The sequence below is a fragment of the Monodelphis domestica genome, chromosome 5 (assembly GCF_027887165.1).
Source record: "Monodelphis domestica isolate mMonDom1 chromosome 5, mMonDom1.pri, whole genome shotgun sequence".
Taxonomy (NCBI): domain Eukaryota; kingdom Metazoa; phylum Chordata; class Mammalia; order Didelphimorphia; family Didelphidae; genus Monodelphis; species Monodelphis domestica.
The window spans coordinates 307,302,551-307,328,340 of record NC_077231.1 but is presented as its reverse complement, the minus strand read 5'-3'; the positions used below and the strand labels follow the sequence as shown (position 1 = coordinate 307,328,340).

General features: G+C 39.1%; 1 long non-coding RNA gene across 2 annotated transcripts; it reads right to left on the bottom strand.

Moving 5' to 3' along the window:
- Window positions 1–1,349: 1,349 nt before the first annotated feature.
- Window positions 1,350–25,399, bottom strand: LOC103095198 (uncharacterized). 2 transcript variants are annotated; one of them, XR_473659.3, is made up of 3 exons: window positions 25,120–25,301; window positions 3,893–4,465; window positions 1,350–3,231 (listed from the first exon to the last, which is right to left on the bottom strand). It is a non-coding gene; the product is annotated as an uncharacterized LOC103095198 (long non-coding RNA). The 2 variants fall into 2 exon arrangements; XR_001625298.2 differs by lacking the exon at window positions 1,350–3,231 and having other exon boundaries at window positions 3,982–4,465; window positions 25,120–25,399.
- Between the last annotated feature and the right edge of the window lie 391 nt (window positions 25,400–25,790).

Below are 25,790 nucleotides of genomic sequence, written 5' to 3'. Positions count from 1 at the left end.
TGGGGGCTTGTGAGATATAGTCATCAGGGCAACCACCCAGTTACCCTGAAAGCTGTAAACCTCAAAATTCCTCAAAATTCAAAGTGATTCCCTTGTCACAAAGCCAAACATAGTAGCTGCTCCATAGGAATCCAAGCTGTGAGTATGAGTACAAATTGGGATAGGACCCCAGAAGGGATACTACACTATATTGCCTGGGTGAGGTAACAACTTGAAATGCTTGTACCTGTGTACATAGTATTTCATTAATTCACTAGATTTATTAGCTAGTAAACTGAAGAGTATGTGAGACAATGGGACACAGCAGAGGTAACTTTTGACAGTGTCTGGAATATAGTAAAGAAGTGCTCATTGAAATGAGTGGTTGATGGATTAACAAGAGAAAAGGGAAAGGCTGCCCCAAACATTTATAAGAACACTTTTTATAGTAGCAAAAACCTGGAAAAATAAGTCATTGTCTGGGGAATGGCTGACCAAAACTATGGTATAGAAATGCAGTGGAATATTAATGTGCAATGAGAAATGATGACTGAAGAATTCAGAGAAACATGAAAAGATTTGTATAAATCAGGCACTGTAAAGTCAGCAGAACCAAGACAGCAATATAGGCAAATCATGCAATAACATAAAAGAAAACAGAACCAAGAGGCAGCCACATCAGCGGAATGCAGAGGACTGCTGATGAAATGGACCTCCCTCCTCTGAGCCAGAGAAGTGGCGGGCTACAGGTACAGAATGAGCCATACACTCACTGCCAAACAGAGCATGTTGGTTTGGGTTTTTGGTTTCTTTTGCTTAACTGTTCTTGCCTACGGGGGAGTGGGATAGAGAGAGCCTGGGAGTTTCAAAAGCAACTAAAAGATTTTTTTCAGTTCCTAGAAAGTGAATAGTAGAATATTAGGGAAGGCAAATTTTATGTACTCAACAATTTTGCCTAGGATCAGCCTTCACAATTCAAGAAATTCAGCCATGTCAGCATTTCTCTCATTAGAGTCCTAAGCCCTGAAGGAGGAGCTCCTTCCTTTGAAGATCCTCCTCCTGTGATAATGAAATGAGACTCCACTCTAACTTGGTCTCTTTAACCTAGGTCTGACAGGCTCAAGGAAGCCTGGTTCCTTTTAGCTACTCTTCTATTCCTTGATTAAGAAGGAGTCTGCCTGCCTTTTGATAGCCTTGTGATGTACATGGGTGATGAATGCTGTGGTTGATGAGTTCTTTTTCAGTCATGTCCAATGCCTTGTAACCTCATTTGGGGTTTTCTTGGCAAAGATACTGGAATAGATCCATATTAGACACAGATAAATATGCATATATATATATATATATATATATATATATATATTCCTAGCACTATTAGAATGACTTCCATCATTTGTGGAGGCTTTACAAAGTACAATGGGGGGTGGGGTAAAAAAGGACCTAGAATTGGGGAGATTTGAATTCAGGTTTTAGCTCTGTCAAATTAGGCATCTGAGCCCAGTGAAGTTTCTCAGCCTCTCTGGCCTTCAGGGTATTTATCCATCAGATGAGAGAGTTGGCTCACACAACTTCTTTTTCACTCAGAATTAATATTCTAGTTTAAGGCTCTTGATCTATGATTCTAGGATTTAGGTTTGGCCTGGATTTCTTCCCACTGAATGAGCATTAATACAATATGTTTCTCATCAACTTTAAATCAAAGATTTCAGGAGAAATTCCTTTGGATAGGAAAAGTTCCATGCAGTCCATTAATTAGGGATCAAATTCCTCCTACTCTGACTTACAGTGGAGATTTTTGTTGTTCGGATTTCAGTTTTGTCCAGCTCTTTGTGGCCCCATTTGGGTTTTGGTTTTTTTTTAAGTTGTGTTTTTTTTTTTTTGGCAAAAATACTGGAGTAGTTTGCCATTTCCTTCGACAGCTCATTTTATAGATGGGGAAACTGAAGCCAAATGGGTAAAATAACTTGCCCAGGGTCACCCAGCTAGTAAATGTCTGAGGCCAGGTTTGAAATTGTGAGGACATCTCCCTGACTCCAGGCCTTGTGTTGTATCAGCTTCATCAACTAGCTGAGAAAGGCTGAACTACAGAAGGAAGAACCATGTTGTTGTTGCTAGTTTGAGTAAATCAGAGGCAGAGAAGCAAGAAGCTTACTTACTAAGCACTTTCTGTGTGCCAGGTCCACACTACCTATTGGTGATACAAACAAAAAAGAAAGGCAGGCCCTGCCCTCAAGGAGCTTACATTCTTTTTTCTTTTTAATTTAATTTTATTGATTAATTTAGACTATTTTTCCATGGTTACAATTCATGTTCTTTCCCTCCCTTCCTCCTCCCCCCCTCCTGTAGCCAATGCACAATTCCATTGGGTTTTACATGTGTCATTGATCAAGATCTATTTCCATATTATTGATATTTGCACCAGGGTGATCCTTTAGAGTCTACATCCCTAATCATATATCCATCGATTCATGTGATCAAATAGTTGTTTTTCTTCGGTGTTTCTGCTCCCACAGTTCTTTCTCTGGATGTGGATACATTCTTTCTCATAAGTTCCTCAAAATGGTCCTGGATCATTGCATTGCTGCTAGTAGAAAAGTCCATTACATTTGATTGTGCTATAATGTATCTGTCTCCGTGTACAACGTTCTCCTGCTTCTGCTTCTTTCACTCTGTATCAATTCCTGGAGGTCGTTCCAGTTCACATGGAATCCCTCCAGTTCATTATTCCTTTGAGCACAATAGAATTCCATCACCAACAGATACCACAATTTGTTCAGTCATTCCCCAATCGAAGGGCATCCCTTAATTTTCCAAATTTTTGCCACCACAAAGAGTGCAGCTATGAATATTCTTGTACAAGTCTTTTTCCTAATTATCGAGAAGCTTACATTCTAATAGAGGAAGACAACACACAAAAGGGAATTAAAAAGGTGGGGGGGGGAGAGATACTGGAGTCAGAGCCTGCTCTTGAAATCAGTAAAATCAGAAGCATGGTGGATAGAGGAATCAAGGTTGGCCAGCCTAGGTTTCTCCTCAAAAGCAACAGGAGGAATTCACCAATGGGAGAAGGAAGCAGACAAGGAAAATGGGTAATGTTCTATGGTGAGAAGTTCCCAGGTACAGAGGAATGTTTCATGGTGAGATTGCAGCTGAGGCAAAGTCTAAAAAGTCAGTAGCTTCCCTTGGAGGGGAATATTCCAGATCTATTCTTGGTACTCTTTAAGAAGACATCCATCCCACATATCAGATACTCTGGAACATTTGATTAAGAGCAATGAATCAGATACAAAGGTAGAATCATTTGAAAATATCTACCTATTAGTTAGCCAGGTCACCCAGTGAATAGAATGCCATGCCTGGAGTCAGGAAGACTCATCGTCCTGAGTTCAAATCTGGCATCAGATACTAACTGGGTGATCCTTAGCAAGTCCCTTAACACCCTTTTTTGCCCTATTTTCCTCATCTGTTAAAAGAGCTAGAGAAAAAAATGGCCAGCCATTTATATATGTATGTTATATATGAATAATTATATGTAATAGTAACCACCAAATGTTTACATATAATATAAATAAATATATATCATATAATAGTAATCACTAAGTGGCCCAGAGGAACAGAAATACTGCTCCCTTTCCCTCTGCTTTAAGAGCTTCATCTGCTCTAGGGGCAGGTAGCTAGAGATCCAGTTCTAGGGAAGCCTGGTCCATGACCATGAGATAGTGGGTTCTTTTTCTCATACTCTTTTGCTTATTATACCCCCACGTTGGTGCTCCAGGGGAAAAGATGGCTTAAAACTTAGGTCTGGCTCATGTCTAATCACTTCCCAAAATGGGAGGCATAGAAAGGCTCTCAAAGTACTTAAATGAAGCAGGTATGCAATCAGTATTGATTTTCTAAACACAAAGGCACTCACCAGCTTGTATTGGCAGAAAGACCTAAAACAATGTTCAATAACTTATAACTACTGCTGTTCTTAGTGCACAGGGACAAAAGCTGACCAAATTAAACCATTAGCAATTTTAATTATTTTTAGACTCAGCCTGGAGGCTGCAATTTGAACAGTGGAACATGAAACAGCTTGAGGAACTGCTAAAGGAGCATTGTCACATTTCACCTCTTCTCTGCACTGTCCAAATAACTCCAGAGTGTGCTCTCTGCCCCTTGTCCTGGGCCATCTTCTCTGAGGGAGGAACTTCTCTTGCTTCCTGCCAGTTCTGACCAATGGACCCAAGATCTCTAACCTTTAAACGTACAATTTCCTCCAAAATTAGACATGTTGTTTCAGGGCTTCTGTGAGACAGTCCTTAATCAAGCCAAGGAAGACAAAGCTGAGGAAGTAGCAGGAAGCTCAGACTCAAACTCAGCTAGTTGAGTCCCGTTGCTCCAGCTGCCCTATGGGAGCAGTAACTGGGAGGCTGGGTGGTTGGGTGCAGATTTATCCAACCCTCTAGGAAGAGAGTCCCAGGACATCCACACAGTCTGAAGCCTGGAAGAAAAAGAAAGAACCAAAGCCAGTCAGTCCACTCCCTTTTCCTGGTCTCCTCAGTCACTGGCTTTTCCTGCTTCGTGGGCACAAAGATGATTTCTTCACCACCCCCAAAGTTCCAAGTCCTTCACCACTGAATGGCACACAGCTAAGCAGGCGATAGGGAGGTTTGGTCCTCCTCCAAAGCCCCAGTATTGAACTAGCACGTGTGGCTGGTTGGAATCAGGAAAGGAAGCTCTGAAAAGGTTTGAATATGTGTATTTTGGGACTTTTTGGTGACTTTAGAAATGAAAATATTGATGTTGCAATAAAAGAAAAAGGGAAGAAGAGAAGAAAATGCCACTGGGGGGCGGAAGAGGAGGAGAAGCAAGTCACCAGCAGTTGGGGAATTCTTGTCAGTCCTCAGGTAGAAAAGGTTATTTGTACTGAACTTCAACAACAGCAAGGGACAGAGGGAAGGGAGCAGGGATAGGATGTTAGGCGTGAGGAGCAATCTGTACAAAGGTAGGTAGGGGAGCATATGCAAAGGACAGGAAGAGGGAGAGTACTAGATAATAAGGATGGGAAGGAAGTCTGGGATTTAGTCATAAAAGTCTCTGAAGAGCAAGCAGAAGAGGTTGCATTTGGTCCTTGGGGGACTAGGGAGCCACTAGTCTTTACAGAGCAGAGAAGTGACCTGGTTAGAGTGCTACTTTATGAAAATAATGGGAAGTTGAGTCTGGAAGACCCGAGTTCATATCTGACCTCAGACACTTACTAGCTGTGTATCCATGATGGCTTCAGTTTCTTCACCAGTAAAATGAGCTGGAGAAGGAAATGGCAAACTGCTCCAGTATCTTGGCTAAGAAAACTTCAAATAAGGTCATGAGGAATCAGACCTGACTAAGATGACTGAACAACAACAAGATCCAATGCTTGCTCAATGAATGAAAGTCATTTCTGGGCCTCAGATTCCTCCTTTGTAAAAAAGGGGGTCAAACTGCTTTGTCTTTGAAGTCCTTTTTTAGCTCTACACACCATGAATCCATGAACCTTTGACAGGATGGAACAAAAGAGAGGCAGGAAGATTACAGTGAGAAATGCGGGATGGATGGGACAGAGAGAATGTCAGGATAAGCTAAAGAAAACTCCCCAGCTGTCTCTCTAGATTCCTCGCTGCTCAGTCTGCAGAGCTGCTAACAAAAGAAGAAATCTGAAGTTGAAGCTTTCAAAGTAAAAATTCTGCCTCGGGTGCAAACATATGGGCCATTTGATCAACAGGAGTGATAACAGCCAGAATCTTTCCCCAGTTTTGGCACCCAGGGAAGGCTTGGTGCCCAGGCTGCTGTCAATTAGGAGAAGTAGAAGAGAGGACAGAGATCTCTCCCTCCTGGAAGAGAAAGAGAAGTCACAGAAAAACCACAGAAATTGGTCATACTCTCTTCTATTGGTTGGCATCTAATTCTGTACGTTGTCTTAGACTGAAGTCCACCAAATAGCTCCCTCTTGGGTGGGCACCACCAGTGGAAAAACAAGAAGCCAAAATGGGGGCAGCTGAGTGGTTCAGTGGATTGAGAACCAGACCAAGAGATGGGAAGTCCTGGGTTCAACTGTGACCTCAAATATGTCCTAGCTGTGTGACCCTGAGCAAGTCATTTAACCCCCATTGCCTAGCCCTTACTGCTTTTCTGCCTTGGAACCAATACACAGTACTGATTCTAAGATGGAAGGTGAGGATTTACCCCCACCCCAAAAGAGCCAAAGTGAGCCTGGTCTCCTCTGGTCCAGCACATTTTCATTTGCTTGCTTCACTAGTTCTATGAGAAAATAATCCCCAACTAGGCTCCTGTTCTATCAACCTTTTTTGTGATGGGGCAATAAAAGAGGTGACAGTTGAGACCTCATACCTGAATCCTTCTTTACCTCACAATCAAAATCTACCGCTCTTTTGCTCTAGAACCAACATATAGTCTTCATTCTAAGATGGAAAGTAAGAGTTGGGAGGGAGGGGAAGGAGAGAGACAAACAGGGTCAGACAGAGAGACACAGACAGAGAGACAGAGACAGAGAGACACAGAGAGAGAAGCAGAGAGAGAGAGGGAAGGAGAGAAGGAAAGAGAGAGCATGAGGGAAAGAGACAGACAGATGGATAGACAGAGAGAGACAGAGAGGGAGGAGAGAGAGAGAGAGAGAGAGAGAGAGAGAGAGAGAGAGAGAGAGGAGAGAAGGAAAGAGAGAGCATGAGGGAAAGAGACAGACAGATGGATAGACAGAGAGAGACAGAGGGAGGGAAAGAGAGAGGGAGAGAGAGAGAAAGAGAGACAGACAGAGAGAGAGAGAGAGAGAGAGAGAGAGAGAGAGAGAGAGAGAGAGAGAGAGAGACAAACAGAAGCTATGCGACTAAGAGCAACTCAACCTCAGTTCCTCATCTGAAAAATGGGATGATCATATTCCCAGTATTTATCTCTCAAGATTATTGTGAGGAGAGCATCCCCTGAGGAAGGCCAGTCAGAGGGGGATCTGGGGGAGACAGAAAGCTTGTTCTGGGTCAAGGCTGCAACCAGAAGCAGACATAGGCAAAGGAGGAATTAGGGAGGGGAATTGTGCCCTGTGGATGATGCTGTTAGAACCCTTGAACCTTCTGTCCTGGCACAAAGCTCTTTCTGGCCCTTTCTGGAACATGATCCTGGCCATTCATTCTATAGGGCAGGGCAAACAAAAGTTCCCCAGGGCACAATGACTCTGTAAAGCAGTGGATTAAAGGTGAAGCAAATAATTAAGTTTTCATGAGGCATAAACAAGGTATTTTTTTCCTCAAATTTTAAACAGTGTCCACCAGTAGGCATTCATTAAAGGTTTGCTAGGTACCAGACTTAGGACTGTGCCAACCACATATTAGGTACTTACTAGATGCTTGTTGCCTTGACTTTATATGTTCTAAGCCCAAGGATACAAGAATAGTAAACCCAGTCTTTGCCCTCAAGAAGCTCAAATTCTAATGGGACAACCACTATGTAAAACTCTGAAAATACTAATCTATTCAGTCAGGAAGGGGGAAGTGGATAGAGTGTTAGACCTGGAGTCAGGAAAACCTGAATTCAAATATGTGTTCAGACACTAATTGACCGAGTGACCCTGGGCAAGTCCCTTATCCACTGTTTGCCACAGCTTCTTCATATATAACATGGAGATAATAATGGTATGGGACAGCTATCCCAATTCAGAAGGATTTTCCCACATAAAGAATCATAAGAGCCCCAATAAAGTTAAAAAGGTTTTGAGAGAGATGGATGGTTAGGAGGCAGTTCCCCAATGGAGGTCCACCTCCTTAAAGGGACAAAAAGTGGGGGTTTGATTGGTTTTATGGGAGAGCTGAATACTTGACAAACAAGGGGGCAGGAGACATGGGACTTATAGGTGACTTTGGCTGGAGATAATGACTTCTGTGACTTTGGGAAGGGCTTGAGGTTGACATGAGTCTTCAAGGATGCATAACTTTGGGGGGCCCCAGAGATTGACATTGTGACTGGCAAGGACAGGTGACTGGGAGGAAAGACCTGGGCTTGAATAAGTTGCTTATCAGGAGCTATGCAGATCCCAAAAGGGTTGAACAAAAATTCCATCTTTATTCATTTATCTGTGATCATCAAGGATGGTCCTCTCTGGCCAGATGGGTTGAGGGAATCCTTCATTGGTCCCCTGAAACTTCTAGATTTTCTGCATCCCCCAACAATAGCACTTATTTCCTGGGTGGTTGTAAGACTAAAAGGAGATCATATTTATAAAGTGCTTTACAAACCTTAAAGTGCATTATAAATTCTAGTTGTTGTTATTACTAATAATATTATATCATCTATGGAGATGGGAGGACCTGGGTTCAAATCTGATCTCAGACACATCCTAACTCTGTGACCCTGGGCAAGTCATCTAACCCCAATTTTCTAGCCCATACCACTATTCTCCCTTGGAACCCATACTTAGCATTAATTCTAAGACATAAGCTAAGGGTTATGGCAATAACCTTTATATAATAATATAAAACATAATAACATAATATATGATAATTATAAAATATATAATTATATATATAGTCTAAATGAAATAGAATCTCAGAAGGAATGGGTAATGGGGAGGCAGGAGATCTGAGAAAGGCTTACAGAAGGTGCGCTAAGTCTTGAAAGAAGCTGGGAAAGTTATGCAGCGGGGTGGAGGGGAAGCATTCTAAGATGGGGAGCAGCCAGCAAAAATGCCAGGATATGGAAGACAGAGGGGTATATGTGAGGAATAGAAAATAGGACAGTGTCACTGAATTGGGAGTGGGGGCATGTAAGAAGACTGGGCTAGGCTGTGGAGTTTTAAATGCCAGAGGATTTACTATTTGCCAGGCAGTAATGGGGAGCCCCTGGAATTCTTTGACTAGAAGAGTGGCTTTGTCAGACCCAAGCTTTGGGGGAGTCACTTTGGCAGCTGAGTGGAGGGTAGCTAGAGTAGAAAGAGAACTGAGGCCAAGAGACATATTATAAGACTATTGCATTAGTCCAAGCAGCAGTAGATGAGACTATGAACTAACTTCAAACATTTATAACTACTTACCACATGCCAGTTTGGGATGCTTGATTAATATAAATAATATTATGGACTAAATCTCATTGTTATTAAAAAAAATATGATGCAGCCAAAGGAGGGGGTGTGGTAGAGTGGATAGAACATCAGATTGGAAGACAAGGATTTTAATCCTACTTTTGTCATTATGTGACTCAGGAAAAATAACTTTACCTTTCTAGGTCCTAGCTTCCTCTTTCATAAAATAGGGGGAAGAGGTGGATCAGATGGATTCCGAGGCTCTTTTCACCTCTAAATCTATGATTTGATGAATTAAAGAATGGCCTAAACCCTAGTTGTTATAATTAAAATTAATATATCTACCAGTTATTATTTTTCATAAAGTTTATTAATAGAAAAGGTAGATAAACATAGTTTTAAATCTCTTCCTTACTCTAAGTTCTCAGACCACCTGTAGCCTATCCTGCAAGCATCTTCCTATCTCCCCTCACCTCTCTCTCTCTCCCCCTGAGAGTACATCCCCCCCCCCAAAAAAAAAAGACCTGGCCCCTTTCTTTTATTGATGTTCAAGACACAACTGTGATATATGAGGAATGTTGATCAACCAGATGGCCCTCCAGGAGAAGGGGATAAGATCCCCTCAGCACATAGTTCAGGGCCAATTTATTCCAAGAAATATGTGATGTTTTATAAATCCATTGTGGGTACCTAGGGGACACTCTGGATAAAGTGCTGGGCTTAGAATTAGGATGACTCATTTTTATATGTTAAAATCCAGCCTCAGACACTTATTAGCTATGTGACCCTTGACAAGTCACTTAACACTGTTGACTTCAGTTTCCTCATCTGTAAAATTAGTTGCAAAAGGAAATGGCAAATCATTTGAGTGTCCTTGCTAACAAAACCCCAAATGGAGTCACCAAAGAGTAAGACACAACTAAGAGAACTGAATAACAACAAATCCATTGTTACAAAAGAATGCTCTTTGAGGGCAGGAGGGACTGTTTTCCTTTCTGTCCCTAGTGCCTAGATCAGTGACTGATATCTTTATCATCTTTTCAGTTCTCTATCATGGTGGATAAGGTAGAAGAGGGCCAACAGGAAAAGATCCAGGATTGAGTTGTACTCATCAAGCCAGGGATATTTCTTAGATTTTGGCTGATGGAGGAAAAGCAGGACTTTAAAATCAACAAGCATTTATTAAGCACCTGTTATGTGCCAAACACATAGTAGGCAAAATAAAGATCTTTCCCTTAAGAAGCTCACAATCTAATGCCCTATCACCAAGAGCTCCTTGATATGGGCATAGGGAAAGCCAAAGCCAAAAAAACCTAACACATTAAAAATGAAAGGAGGAGAAAGCATGTCTCTAATTCATTTTTAAGACAACAAGCAGCAAGCTCTCTTATTGGTAGCTTTGGCAACTTAATTGATGCCTATAAGTGATCCAATTAATGAGGCTGGCACATTTTCCATTTCTTTTGGCTCTTCCCAAGATAGAGACATAAATGATGTTTGTTCAGTAATACTAAGATGTGTCACAGACACTGTGAGGAAACGTCAGTTATCTACGGTAAGTTTAAAGTTAAGGGTGAGTATAAGAATGTTCCAGATACTACAAATAAGAGGACCCAAGATTTAGAACTGAAAAGAACCTTAGAGGTCCTCTAGCCTAATCTTCTCATTTTACAGATATGGAAACTAAGACCAAGAGAGGCTAAGTAACTTCATTTTAGGATTATCAATCTAGGATTGGAAAGAATATCAGGAGCCATTTTAGTCCAACCCTTTCCTCATATAGTTTAAGAAATTGAAGTTCTGTTTCCAAACCTGAAACTTTTTCCAGGGCCATGCAGATAAAGAATTAAAGAATTAAAATTAAATATAATTCTGTGGAAAATTCAATGGGAATGAATGGGACTATTACTATGCTAGAGGAAAAAAACAAATATGATGAATACAGAGAAGCCTGGAGAGAATTATATGAACTGATTCAAAATAGATGTTATAATCAAGAACCAAGAAAGAATATGCATGGTGACCTGGACCATGGAAACGGAAAGAAAAAGAGAACAAAAGAACACAAGCTGAAAGATCTGAAATTAAAATGACTAAGAGATATGAGAAGGTCCCTCCCAGTGTTTCTTTGCCAAGGTAGAAGGTAACCTCTTTATAGGTTACCACATTTTTGCTGATTTTTAGTTTTATCAAAACCCTTTCCCCCCATTTTTTGTAAGGGCTGACTCTGAGAGAGGGAGAAGGTAATGATACATTGGAAATTGTAGGTGACGTTAACACAAAAGATACCAACAAAAGTCCTTTTTTTTTTTTTAAGAAAAGGAAAAATCAGGTAGATGCGTTGAACTGTTGAGTATGCATCTCTTAATAAAATACTGTGAATTCCAGATATTGAGTTCGAAAGTTTCTTAGAACTTTTCTAGACCAATTCTTCCTTTTCTAGAGAGGTCAAGTGACTTGTTCCAAAATTTACAGTGATTTGATGACAAAACCAAACTGAGAAACCAGCTTCTCTAGACTACCAGCCAAACCTTAACAATATGCACAGAAATAACCATATGAATGAAGAATACCTATTTGTTTAGGCTATAACAGGAGCTCTTCTACCAGTGTAATATATTTTAGATACTCAAATGAAGAATGAATTGAGTCCAGTGTAGAGCAGGAAAATGGACAGGATTTGGGAAATTGAACACTGCTTTCAATGATCTCAGTCTGCATAAATATGCACACACACAATATTTTTAACACCAATATTTTTCCAGCTGTGTTACATAGTTATGAATCTTGGAATGCTACTATCTCCAAAGAATCAAAATGGCAAGTGGGCCAAAGGGCAATTAAAAAAAAAGAAAGGAAAGAAAAAAATTGGTAAAGTTTAGTTCAACAAACAAAACAATTCCCAAGAGCTCATTAACATCAGGCAGTGTGATAGGTGATGGGGATAAAGATGTCACAGAAATTTAGAGTTGAAAAATACCTTAGCATCCGTCTAGTACAACCTGTATCAAAAAGAAATCTCCATTATAGCATATGGTTCAGGTGGTTGTCAAGCCTCTACTTGAAGACCTTCAAGAAGATGAAATACACCACCTGTATAGACGCCCATTCAACTGTTGGAAAGCTCCCATTGTTAAGAAGACTATTCCTGATATCAAGCATAAGTTTGACTTTCTGCAACTTCTACCCCCTCCCCCTTGGTGTCAAATTGAATAAATGTACCCCCATTTTTACATTAGAGTTTTTCAAGTATTTTAAACATAAGTATCACATCCAAGAGTTATCAACCCCCTCATCCCTGAAAGTTATGTCTTTTCTTAAAAATTAAAAACTTTTTTATTACTATTATGAATGTGGCAAACATCATCAAACACTAATATTTCCTTATACAAAAGAGGACTGAATAGGAGATTGTGAGATTTGATTGTGTACAATTTGGTGTTTAAAAGTTTAACATGGTACCCACAATGCTGCCCTGTTTTGTCTGTGCCCCATTTCTGAGCTCTCTCTGTTCTCTTCTGTGTATTTTTAAATATTTCATTGATACTTTCATTAGGAAGGAGAGCCTATTACTATATCCCTACTTATCCATAAGTCTGCTCCCCAAATCAAAACCATCCCTTATAACAAATAAATATAGTAAAGAAAACCAAATCTACTCATTGGCTGTGTCTAAGGATGCATATCTTACTCTGTACTTCTTTGCCACAAAGTAGATAGCATTCTTGACCATCAGTCTTCCAGTCATTCTGATTGGTCATTGCAATGATCATAATTCTTAAGTCATTCATAATTATTTTCCTTTATGGTGGTGTGGTCATGGCATAAATAGTTCTGCTTACTTCACTCTGCTTCAGTTCATACAAGTCATTCCAGGTGTCTCTAAATTCCTTTGTCGTGGAATCAAGAGGACAACTTACAAGCAGCAAAAGTCAAAACCTCTTTGACTATCCTACCAAACCAATCTTTAAAAATCACTTCAAAATTATAGGAATCCAAACCTAACAAGACAGAATCACAAGGCTCTCCTGTGGAACACAACTTGAAAGATAGGCAAAGAGAGTTGATTTCCATAGTATGAAAGAGAGAATGAAATAAGACTGGGCTGCCCAAACAACCCACCCCCCACCCACCTACCATACCTGAGATTTGACATGGGTTGACGTTGGGATCCTGAGGTGGGAACTGCGACCATGCCTCAGACACACCATTTGAGGTCTTGAGTTCTGACAATGGCTGACAACTGACAGGGAGGAACATAGGCAATATGGCTGGGCACTTTGGCCTCGGCACTGCCTACAGTGAAGATTTGGCTCTAGGGCATAGCTCAACTGGCCTAATTCAGTATATCAGGAGAGGAGAGAGAAGATTAAAGATTCGGTCTCAGGGCTGTGAAGATAGGATTAATTCTCCCCTTGTCTATTTTTAGCTAATCAAATCAAGATCTTAAAGTACCCCTACTTACCATTAAGTATGAGAGTTCACAAGTCACTCACTAGAGTAAGTGAAAATTTCAAAGGCCACTGCCTCCCCCTTGGGCAGTGCTAGGCAAATTGAAAGACTGACATTGGTTTCTGTGAAGAAGGAGGAGTGAAAGTAAGTAACATGGAAAAAAAGAGGTATATAAAAAAAGACCAACTGTGGTCTGGGGGAGGCATTCCCTTCCTGGTGCTTGGAGAGATTGGTTCCAGGCATTTCCTTCCTGGCTTCTGGAGAGATTGGTTGCAGAGATTCCTGCTTTGGCTTTGGAGGAAGCTGTGTTGGTGGAACCCTGGCTGAAAATACCACCAGGACTTCTGGCTTGGAGAGTTTCCTGCCTTGGTGGCTCTGTGAGGAGACCCTCTCTGCTTGTTGGTACTTCGGTGGAACACTTCCTTCAGGTGAATTCTGTGGAGAGACTCTTTTCCTTGGATCCTGCATCAGCTTGCTGGTAAGTAACTTGGACTTCTATGTGGAGATTGGAACTTTGTCAGGAAGCGAGCTTAATTTCATTGAATTGGTACCCAGGGTAGGCTAGGTAACTCTTTACTTCTTTCCTTCCTACATTTCATACTTCAATTCTTTTTCCTCCTCATTATAAATAAAAGCTGCTAACAGTTTTTTCTTGCTTAGGGGTAACATTTTGAACTTGGTGACCACAAAATTGAATTTATATCTCTCATATTTAGTCAAAACTCCAATTTAACCCTTACAGGGCAGAGCAGCTCCAGTAAAACAGCAGAGGGACTAACTTACAGTCCATTTCAGGGGGAAAGAGAAAGAGAAAATGAATAAACAACAGAAAAAAGAAGGTAATAATTGAAAGCTTCTACTAGGATTAAGACCAAAGAACAGAACCAACAGAGTATGACAGGATCCAAGGAACTTCAAGACAAGCCTCAAAAGAAACTGGGAATTGGACTCAGGCTCTAGAAGAACTCAAAAAAGAATTCAAAAATCAAATAAGACAGAGTGAGTAAAAATGGGAAAAGGAAAACAACAGCTTAAAAAGAAAAATAGGTCATCTTGAAAAGAAGGCACATGAATCACAGGAAGAAAACAGTGTCTTAAAAGTCAGAATTGACTTACTAAAAAATGAAACAAAAAAGTTAAATGAAGAAAAGAATGACTTGAAAAGAAGAATGAACCAAATGGAAAGGGAGGGTCAAAAGGACATGGAAGAAATTCAGTCTTTAAAAATTAGAATTGGACTAAAATAAGCTAATGACTTCACAAGACATCAAGGAACAGTAAAACAAAGTCAAAAGAATGAAAAAAAATGGAAGAAAATATAAAGTATCTCATTTTTTTAAATTGACCTGGAAAATAGATCCAGGAAAGACAATTTAAGAATTATTGGACTATCCGAAAGTCATGATAAAAAAAAAAAATCCTATACATCATTCTACAGGAAATTATACAAGAAAACTGCCCTGATGTTCTTGAACAAAAAAGTAAAATAGAGATGAAAAGAATCCACAGATCATCTCCTGCATTAAATCCCAAAATGACAACTCCCAGCAATGTTATAGCCAAGTTCAAGAGCTCCCAGACCAAGGAGAAAATACTACAAACAATTAGAAAGATACACTTCAGATATTATGGAGCCCCAGTCAGGATTACACAGGATCTGGCAGCCTCCTCATTGAAGAACCAGAAGACTTAGAATATGATATTCTGGAAGGCAAAGATTAATAGTTAATAATAACCAAAAATCAACTACCTAGCAAAACTAATTATATTCTTTCAAGGAAAAGTATGGTCATTTAATAAAATAGAAGATTCCACACATTCCCGAAGAAAAGACCAGATCTAAAACAAAAAATTCGATGCCCAAATACAAAATTCAAGAGAAGCATAAAAAGGTAAATAAGAAAGAGAACAAAAATTTAAGGGCTTCATTAAGTCAAATGGTTTATGTTCCTATATGGAAAGATGATATCAGTACCTTTTAAAAATTGATATTATTATCATAGTAGTTAGAAGTATATATAGAGGGTGTGCTAGTAAGCTATTTAGGAAGATATGTAAAAAAATAAAACTAGGGGTGGTAAAGAGAGTAATACTAAGAGAAATGGGGAAAGAGAAGTAAAACAGGGTAAATTATATCACATAAAGAAGCATGGGGATGGAGCAGGGAGAAGACTAATATAATGGAATGGAGGAAATGGTTGGTGATGGGTAACACTTAAATTCCTTTGTCATTTTTTACAGTGCAAAAATAGTCTACTGCATTTATATACCATAAATTCTTCAGCTAGTACCCAAACTAGGGGTGCCTGCTTTTTTTCCCAGCCTTTCCTGCAACAAAAACACTGCTATAAATATGTTTGACATATGGGTCCCTTTCCTCTTTCTTTTATCTCTTTGAGTTATATGCCTAGTAATGGTATTGCCTGATCAAAAGATATGCAAAATTTAATGACCAGATATAGTAGCAATTGCTCTCCAGAATAGTTGGACATTCACAGCTCCACCATTAGCTTTTCATTAATTGGACTGTCTTCCAACAGTCCAATTGACTGTTGACATTTTTTTTTCATCCTTTCTAATCTCCTACAGGTGGAACACTGGAGTTGTTTGAATTTGCAGCAAACTTTTACCCATGATTTAGTATGGTTTTTTTTCATATAATTGTTGATAACTTGCCTTTTTTTTCTTTTGAGAACTGCTAGTTTATATCCTTTGGCCATTTTCTTCCTAGGAAATGACCCTTGTTTTCATATATTTTAATCAATTTCCTATATATAATGGATATAAGACATTTATCAGAGAAATTAATTGTAAAGACTTTTTTTCTCCCCAATTAGCTATTTCTCTTCTAATTGACCTGATTCTAGTTACACAAAACTTCTTCAGTTTTATGTAATCAAATTTGCTCACCTTATCTCATATGATCCTTTCAATCCCTTTTTTTATATTAAGAATTCTTCCTTTATCCATAGTTGTGTGAAAGTCCTCTTTTCTAATTTGTTTGTAATATGCCATTTTATATCTATGTCATATACAAATTTGGGGTTTATTGTGACATTGGTCTACACCTAATTTATCAATCTACTTACTAGTTTTGAAGCAGTTTATCTTCAATAATGAATCCTTATCTGAGCAAGAATCCTTGTTTAATGGCTTCTGAGTCCTGCATCTTCAATGTGTTCCATTGATCAATTTTTCTATTTTTTAAAATCAGCAGTAAATAGTTTTGATGATTTATTCCTCATTGTATACTTTGAGATTTGGTACTATCGGGTGCCTTTCCTTTCTACTTCTTTATTGTTTCCCTTGATATTCTTGACCTATTAATAGAGAAATTTTATAAGTATGTTTTCAAAATTTATTTATGTAAAATAATTCTTGGGTATTTCTATTGACATAGAACAGAATTAATAAATTTAATTTAGGTAGCATTGTCATTTTTATTGTATTGGCATAGTCAAACCATGGACAATTAGTAGCTTTCTGATTATTTAAGTTTGCTTTTATTTCTCTAGAATGTTTGTATTAATACAAGTTCTATATGCACGCCAATAGGTGGATTCCAGGATATTTTGTATATTTGGTAATTCTTTTGAGAGGAATTCTTTTTTTTACCTCTTCATGCTGGATTTCATTGTAGGCAAGATTCAGAAAGGTTAATAGTTTTGTTTTTTGTGAATTCTAGTTGTTTCCATCTATTTTATTGAAGTTAGTTTTATTTCAGCAAGTTTTTAGTCAAACATTTAGGATTCTGTAGAAAAAAATCATCTTTTCATTTGCAAAAAAAGCATTCATTCTGTTTTCTTTTTACCTATACTTATTCCCTTCATTTATTTTTTGTCTAATTTTTGCAGATAGAATTGCTAGAACTAAATCAAATAAAAGCGGTGATAACATGCAACCTTACTTTACTTGTAAGCTTTTTAAAAAGGTTTTTTAATACTTCTCTATTTCAGATAGAGCTACATATAGCAGTTCTTGGTTTTAGACACTATTTACTATATCAAGAAAGGCCTATTCGCTCTTATGATTTTTTTTTAAACTCTTATGTTCTGTCTTAGAATCAATACTGTGTATTGGTTCCAAGCGAGAAGAGTGATAAGGGATGGGCAATGGGGGTGAAGTGACTTGCCAAGATCACACAACTAGGAAGTGTCTGAGGCCAGATCTGAACCTAGGACCTCCCATCTTTATTTTTTTTTCCAGGTTTAGACCTGACTCTCTATCCACTGAATCACCTAGCTGACCCCTGCTCTTATGTTTTTTAATGTTTTTAAAATAATAAGGTGGTGTATTCCATTAAAAGGGATTTTTTACATCCATTAGTGTAATCATGTGATTTTTATTGTTTCTCATTAATGTGGTTTATTATAGTTATCATCCATTAATATTAAACAAATTTCATTCATTCCTAGTATGAATCCATCACTGTCAGTATGCTATGACACTAATATTTTAAACCATGTTGTTGTAACCTCTTTGGTAATATTTTATTTAATATCCTTGAATCAATATCCATTAGCGATATCGATCTATAGTTGTTTTCCCACTCTGGTTCATATACTACTGGTTTAGGCATCAAGAACATATTTGTCTCATAGAAAAAATTTGTGAGGATCTCTTTTTTTTTTTACACATTTTGGCTAACAATTTATGAAATGTTCAAATTATTTTTCTTTGAATAGTTCCTTTAAAATGTGTTTGATTTATTTTTCTGAGATTGGGTTATTTGAATTTTTTATTTCTTATCTGTAACCTGAGCATTTTATGTTTTTACAAATAATCATTTCATTTGATCCAATTTTGCTGGTATGAAATTGGACAAAATAGTTTTGACATTCTATAGTTTCTCTTTATTTGTTGTGAATTCTTGATATTGACAATTTCATTTTCTCCTTTTCAAAATCAAATTAGTTCAATGTTTCATCTCTTTTATTGGTTTTCTCTTTAGAAATCAACCTCCACTTTTATTTGTCAAGTCAGTAGTTATATTTTTAATTTTTATTATTTCTTCTTCACTTACAGAATTCATATTTTTGTATTTAATTGAGATTTTTTGCTCTGTTACTTTTCTAGGGTTTTTTATTTTGTTTCATACATAATTCATCAACCTGTTGTATCTTTCTCTTGTTGATTAAAGTGTCTAAATATATAAAATTCTGCCTAAGATCTTTGGCTATATCCCAACAATTTTGATATGCTGTCTCATTCTTGTCATATTCTCTGATGAAATGATCTATTGTTTCTATACTTCTTTCCTTGGCCCACCAGTTCTTTAGGGTGAATGTACTTAATTTCCATTTTAGTCTGAAACCACCTGCCATTTATCTGTCACTGACAAGGCAGGCAAAGTCAGCCTAGCTGAAGCATCAAAGTAAACCTCGTGGAAACATAGGAAATTATGTGTTCCAGGCAGGTCAAATGACTCCCTCTACCTTGACCACCACCTATCCCTTGTGTGCCAGTAAAGGCAGTCTATAACCCAGGGCCCAAGAGCATTGGGGATGCAGTGCTCCCTAGACTAGTCCTGCTTCTATCCCAGCCCCCCGAAGTTACTATCAAGGGAAGAAATTAGAGTGGAGAAAAAACCTGGCATCCCTGCCACCACCAATAGCTGCTAGCTGTCGCTGATGGGCAGGGAAGCCCAATAGGCTTCTTCCAGGAAAACAAATAGAAAAAAAGGGAATACACATTTATTAAGTCCTCTATGTGCCAGGCACCATCCTAAATGCTTTACAAATATTATCTCACTTGATACAGGGACCACAGTGCCCACAGACCACAAATCCTATGGGACCAGCTTGAACCCATAGCAATGTAAATTAATTGAGAGAAGCAGCCATTGTGGAGATGTGCTCTATTGACTGCCTCTGCAGATGCTGCAAACTTGCAGCCCCCAACAGCCACTAAAGCCCTAAAAGAGGTTTCCTTCTATCACATGTTTTGCTCCTCCCCCTTTCCCCCATGTCTTCTCTTTGCAGAGAAGAAGGAGACAGGAGAGAAAAGATCAGATAGAGTAGAATGGTTTATAACCAGAGGGGCTTATTTGATCCTCCTCCTCTCCTCTCTTCACTAAGTAAAGGCTCTGATCTTTGGTTTTCTTTCTTTCTTTCTTTCTTTCTTTCTTTCTTTCTTTCTTTCTTTCTTTCTTTCTTTCTTTCTTTCTTTCTTTCTTTCTTTCTTTCTTTCTTTCTTTCTTTCTTTCTTTCTTTCTTTCTTTCTTTTTTTCTTTCTTTCTTTCTTTCTTTCTTTCTTCTTTCTTTCTTTCTCTCTTTCTTTCTTCTTTCTTTCTTTCTCTCTCTCTCTCTTTCTTTCTCCCTTTTTCTTCTCTTTCTTTATGATTTGCCTTCTGATGCTTGTAACTATTTCTTCCCTGAGTCTTCTTTCCCTCTCAATATCCTTTCTCTCCTTTCCTCTGACCCTATTCATTTCCTTATTAAGTTTGATATATTTCTACACTGAACCCTTGTGTGTGTGTGTGTGTGTGTGTGTGTACACGCATGTGCACCCTCACGCATGTGCATCCTAGTTGTCCTGCTCTGGACACTTTCCAGCTTCTTAAACTACAGTTCCTAGAACTGCACACAGCATTCCAGGTGAGGTCAGAAAAAGGCAAACTACCTTCTTATTCTTGGAAGCTCTGCCTTCTTAATGCAGCCCCAGATCACCTCAGCTTTTTTGGCTGCTGCCTCAAATTGATCTTGCAGATCAATGAAACCTCAAAATCTTTTTCAATCAAATTGCTTCCAATCACACTCCCCATTTTGTAGTTGACTTTCTGGATCCAAGTGTAATTCTTTACATTTATTCCTAGAAAATTTTACTTATCAGTTTCAGTCCAATATTCACATCTATAAAGACCTTTTGGGATTCTGAATCTCTGACAAAATGCTAGCTATCCCTTTTGGCTTTGTTATCTACTAATTTGTCAAGCATTCCCTCTAAGCCTTTATCCAAGTCTTTGATACAAATATGAAACATCACAGGACCATATACAGATCCCTGAGGCATTCCACTAGAGACTTCTTGCCATGGCAATGATAATTTTTTTAATTAAAAAGTTTTATTTAATAAATTAATTTAGAATACTTTTCCATGGTTACATGATCATGTTCTTTCCCTCCCCTCCTCCCCCATTCCACCCTCCTAGCCCGTGGGCAATTCCACTGGGTTTTACATGTGTCATTGATCAAGACCTATTTCCATATTATTGATAAAGCAATGATAATTTTTAATGACAATCTTTGGAGTGAGTCAATTCCAAATACACTGAATTGTTTTATTTTCTAACCTAGAAAGTGTCAAAATGTATTTGGGAAATCTATAACAAAACTAATAAAAATACAACAGAACATAAACAATGTAAATATGTCATTATGTGACCTGCAGAGATACTTATAATATGATTAAATGGCCTCTGTTTCTATTTGAATTTGATACCACTCATCTAACCCACATCTACCTATGTTTTCCAAAAAGATAGTATTAAATGTCCAACTGACAAATAGTCAAAGGAAATGAGCAGGTAGTTCTCAAGGGAAGATATCCAAAATATTGATAGTCATATGAAAAATTCTCCAAATCAGTAATGATTAAAGAAATGCCAATAGAAGCAATTTTAAGGTTCCACTTCACATCCATCAGACTGATTGGCAAAAGCTGAGAGAGCAGGATAATGACAGCTGTTGAGGGGATGTGAGAAAACAGGGACATTGATGCACTTTGAGTGGAGCTAGGAGTTGGTACAGCCATTAATTAATATAATTTAGAAATATCTCTCAAAAGTCATTTCACAGTGGGCAGCTAGGTGGTTCAGTGGATAGAAAACCAGGCCTGGAAACAAAAAGAGTTCAGGATATCAAATCTGGCCTCAGACACTACCTAGCTGTGTGACCCTAAGTAAGTCACTTAACCCCTACTGCCTAGCTCTTACTGCTCTTCTGTCTAATCAATACACAATTGATTCTAATACAGAAGGCAAGAGTTTAAATAAAATTCAGAATGTGATGCCCATTTTTGGACCTGGCCAATGTGGGGATTTGTTTTCCTTGATTGAATGTTTGTTATAAGGATTTTGGGGGGTTTCCCCCTTTTTTTCAGGGAGAGGGAAGATAAGAGGGAAAGAAAATTTTAAAGAAAGTACATTATGAGATAATTTTTCATATGCTTTCTGAATTCTACATAAGCTCTGTCTACAGTATGCCTCGGAGATGTTAGTTTAACTAGGAAATAAGGAAATAAAGTTAGTCTGGGGTGACCAGTCCTCGATGACCCCAGGCTGGCTTATTCTGATTACTGCTTCCTTTTCTAGGTGTTCACCAATCACCTTTTTTAGGATCCCTTCTAGAATTTTTCCAGGAATTTAAGGCAAGTGCATTGGCCTGGAGTTTACAGACTCTAATTCCTTTCCCTTTTTTGGATAATATTTACTCATCTCTAGCCCTGTGGTACCTTTCTCATCCTTCCCAATTTTTCAATGTCACTGGCAATGGGTCAGCCAGGACCTCCCTGGGTTCCTTTATGGCACTTAAGGATGCAGCAAATCTGAGTCAGGTGACTTGAGACCCAAGAGTAGCTAAATGCTCTCACCCAGTTCTTATTCATCTTGGCTATCTCCTCCCTGTTACCTACTTTTGTTCTTGTCTTCTCCAGGGCAAAGGGATGAAACTCAGAATCTGATTAAGAATTTAGTAGCATTACAAAGTGAAAGGAGCAGAACCAGGAGAAAGTAGTACACAGAGATGGATACATTGTGGTACAATTGAATGTAATGGACTTCTCTACTAGCAGCAATGCAATCATCCAGGACAATTCTGAGGGACTTATGAGAAAGATGCTATTCAGAGGAAGAACTGTGAGAGCAGAAACACAGAAGAAAAACAACTGCTTGATCACATGGTCAATGGGGATATGGTTGGGGATGGAGACTCTGAACAATCACCCTAGCGCAAATATTAATGATACGGAAATAGGTCTTGATCAATGACACATGTAAAACTCAGTGGAATTGCGCATCAGCTGGGGGGTGGGGGGTTGGGAAGGGGAGGGAAAGAACATGATTCTTGTAACCAAGGAAAAATGTTCTAAATTGACTAAATAAATTTTTCAAAAAAAAAAAGATCACATAAGACTTAGTGGCTTCCACATGAAAGGATTGGAAAGCATGGAAAATGATATTCAGGAAGGCAAAAGATCTAGGTTTGCAATCCAGCGTCACCTATCCAGCAAAACTGAGTATATTCTTTTAGGGGGGAAATGGTCATTCAATAATATAGAAGATTTCCAAGCATTCCTGAGGAAAAGACTAATCCTGAACAAAAAATTGGAAGCTGGTTTCTGAGGTCCCTTCCATCTTTAAACCTGCCAGCCTATGCTTTGGCATTTGTAGAGGGAGTCCCTACATCAGAAGATCTCCATATTTTGTGTATGGGAAAGAGGACAGATAGGACAAAGGAAAACTAATTCAATCATCTGCACAACAAGGAATTTTGAAGACAACATACAGAAAGGGTCCCCAGAATTGAAATTTCCTTGAAGTTCTGCTCGGTGGCCAGTGTCACCATCTGATGTTGGCCTTTCCTGAAGAAGGAGAACAGGGGAGCTGGGCTGAACCAGAAACAAGGAAGCTTTTTGTCCTCCAGGCATCTGCTTCCCCTTGGGTAGGATTCAAGAACAGGCCATTCAGTAGGAGGAACTGAAAGTCCTCCTATCTTACAGTAGAAAGAGCCAGGCTTCCCAACTTACTCAAGTCACAGATGAGAACCAAGCACTCCTGGCAAGCTAACCTGAATTAATGTGACCGCTCAAGGGGAAGAGCCCATCTCCCCACTGGGGGAGGTTTACTGGAGGAGGGAAGAAACTTCATGAACCATTTTGGATGTAATGACAGCTGAGAGCCTCACTTGTGTGAGCAAGATTCTGGGCAAAGAGCTGAAAGTGCCATCTCCCATAGAAGGACGTGAAGCAATATGGCCCCATGGAATCTGCTAAGTTCTTTTAGCCTCTTGGAAACTTCCTGAATGTTTCTTCTACAGGACTTGATGGAGGAAAAGGAAAATTACTGGCCACAGTGATTGAATAAATGAATGAATTGATTTTGAACACTTGCCTAAATATGCATAAAGGCAACTGTTTCTTGGGCCTCTGTTTCCTGGTGGGAACAGTAAAGTAGTTGCTATCACAGGCTGTTCTAGACACCAAAGTCTAAAAGTAGTGGATAGATGATGTAGCTTCATGTGCCTACCCAGCTTGGTGACCTGGAGTCAGGAAGACTCTTCTTCTTTTTTCAACCTTTACCTTCCACCTTAGAATCAATACTGTGTATTGGTTCCTAGGCAGAAGAGTGGTAAGGACTGGGCAATGGGGGTGAAGTGACTCACCTAGGGTCACACAGCTAGAAAATGAGGCCAGATTTGAACCTAGGACCTCCCACCTCTAGGTCTGGCTCTCAATCCACTGAGCTACCCAGCTGCCCCCAGGAAGACTCTTCTTCCAAAGTTCAAATCCAGCATTAGACATTTGTTTGACCCTGGGCAAGTCAGTTTCTTCATCTGTCAAATGAGCTGGAGAAGAAAATGGCCAACCACTCCAGTGTCTTTGCCAAGAAAATACTAAGATTTTGACTCGAAAAGTTGGACAACCCCACAACGACGTCCCTTCCAGCTCCACCTCTCTGATCCTGTTACTCTCAAAGACAGGATGCTGCATTCATAGAGCCCAGACTTGGCAATGCAAATGGACCAAGCTTCATGGAAGGATGTGTGCCTTGTACTTCTTTGTTCATCCCTGAAACCAGGACAACCCATGGTCTCAATTCAAGGTAAAACTGGGCACTTAAATGAAGTTTCCCATTCTGAGTAGGCTAGAATGTGGACAAGGAACAATGAGCCCTGAACTCTCCAAGGCAGTGCCAACAAGGAAGACAGGTCTTGCTAAGCCCCAGAGTTAGAACAACTGGGTAACAGATTGACTACAAGATACTGAATTGGGAGTGGGTGGGAGGAGAGGAGTGCAGAGTAGAGGAAGAGAGCAATTCTTGGAGAATTAGGCAGAGGTCATGATCTGAATAAGTGGAGATAGTGAAGACAAAATCAGTGATCCCTGAAATTTTAAGGCATAATAGAGCCCTTGGCTAAACCACAAGTGGGTACAAAGCTACCCACGAAAGATGCAAGGGAATAATAATAACTACTGACATTTCCAAAACACTTTAAGATTAGAATTTTTTTAACCCTTACTTGCTGTCTTAGAATCAATACTAAGTTTCAGTTCCAAGGAAAACGAGGAGTAATGACTAAACAATTGGGTTAAATGACTTGCCCAGGGTCGCTCAGCTAGGAAATGTCTGTGGCCAGACTTGAACCCACAACCTCCCAGCTCTAGGTCTAGCTTTCCATCTGTTGAGCCACCTCTCTGCCCCAAGGTGTACAAAATGCTTTAAATATGTCATCTGATAGCCTCACAATGGCCTTTTGAGGTAGGTCATGGTATTATAGCTTTAGAGCTATAAGGGACCTTGGAGGCAGCTAGCTCAGGAGTTCTTCACCCATTTTGGTCATGTATGCTTCTGGCATTTTGGTGAAGTTATAGAATCCTTCTCAGAATCTTATTTCTAATGAATACAATAAAATATATAAGATTACCTGATTTTGGATCTCTTCATTGGCCACTCTGGCAGGAGTCGTGCAATGCCAACAAGACAGACAGGCCATTAGGCATCACCCTAAAGAAGAAAGTAATGCCTTTTTTCTGGAGTTGTTCTACGGTAATTAAGATCCCTGAGAGCAAATGGTGATGGTTTTCTCTCCCTTAAAACTAACAAAAGGTGCATTAATCATTAATCCCTGTTAGGATGTGACCTCATTATTTGAAAACGTTTGTTTAACTGTTATGTAAAATGTGAGGAGGGCTGCTGAAGTCTGGCATAGCCTAGAAGCAACAAAAAAAGAAAAGGGAAGAAGATATGAAATAATAGTAGGGACAATAATCGACTTGGATTAATATCGTTACTTTTATAGATGCCAGAAAATATGCCGGGTCAATTGACTAGTCTTTGCCCTGTTTATGGGCCAATTCTAGAGCTGGCACACAGGAGGCATGTCATAAATATGTTTCTTAAACTCTTACCTTCTGTCTTAGAATCAATGCCATGTATTGGTTGCAAGGCAGAAGAGTAGTAAGGGCTGAGTGATGGGGGGGAGGTGACTTGCCCAGGGTCACACAGCTAGGCAGTATCTGAGGACAGATTTGAACCCAGGATCTCACAATTCCAGACCTGACTTTCTATTCATAGATCTACTTAATTGCCCTGTAA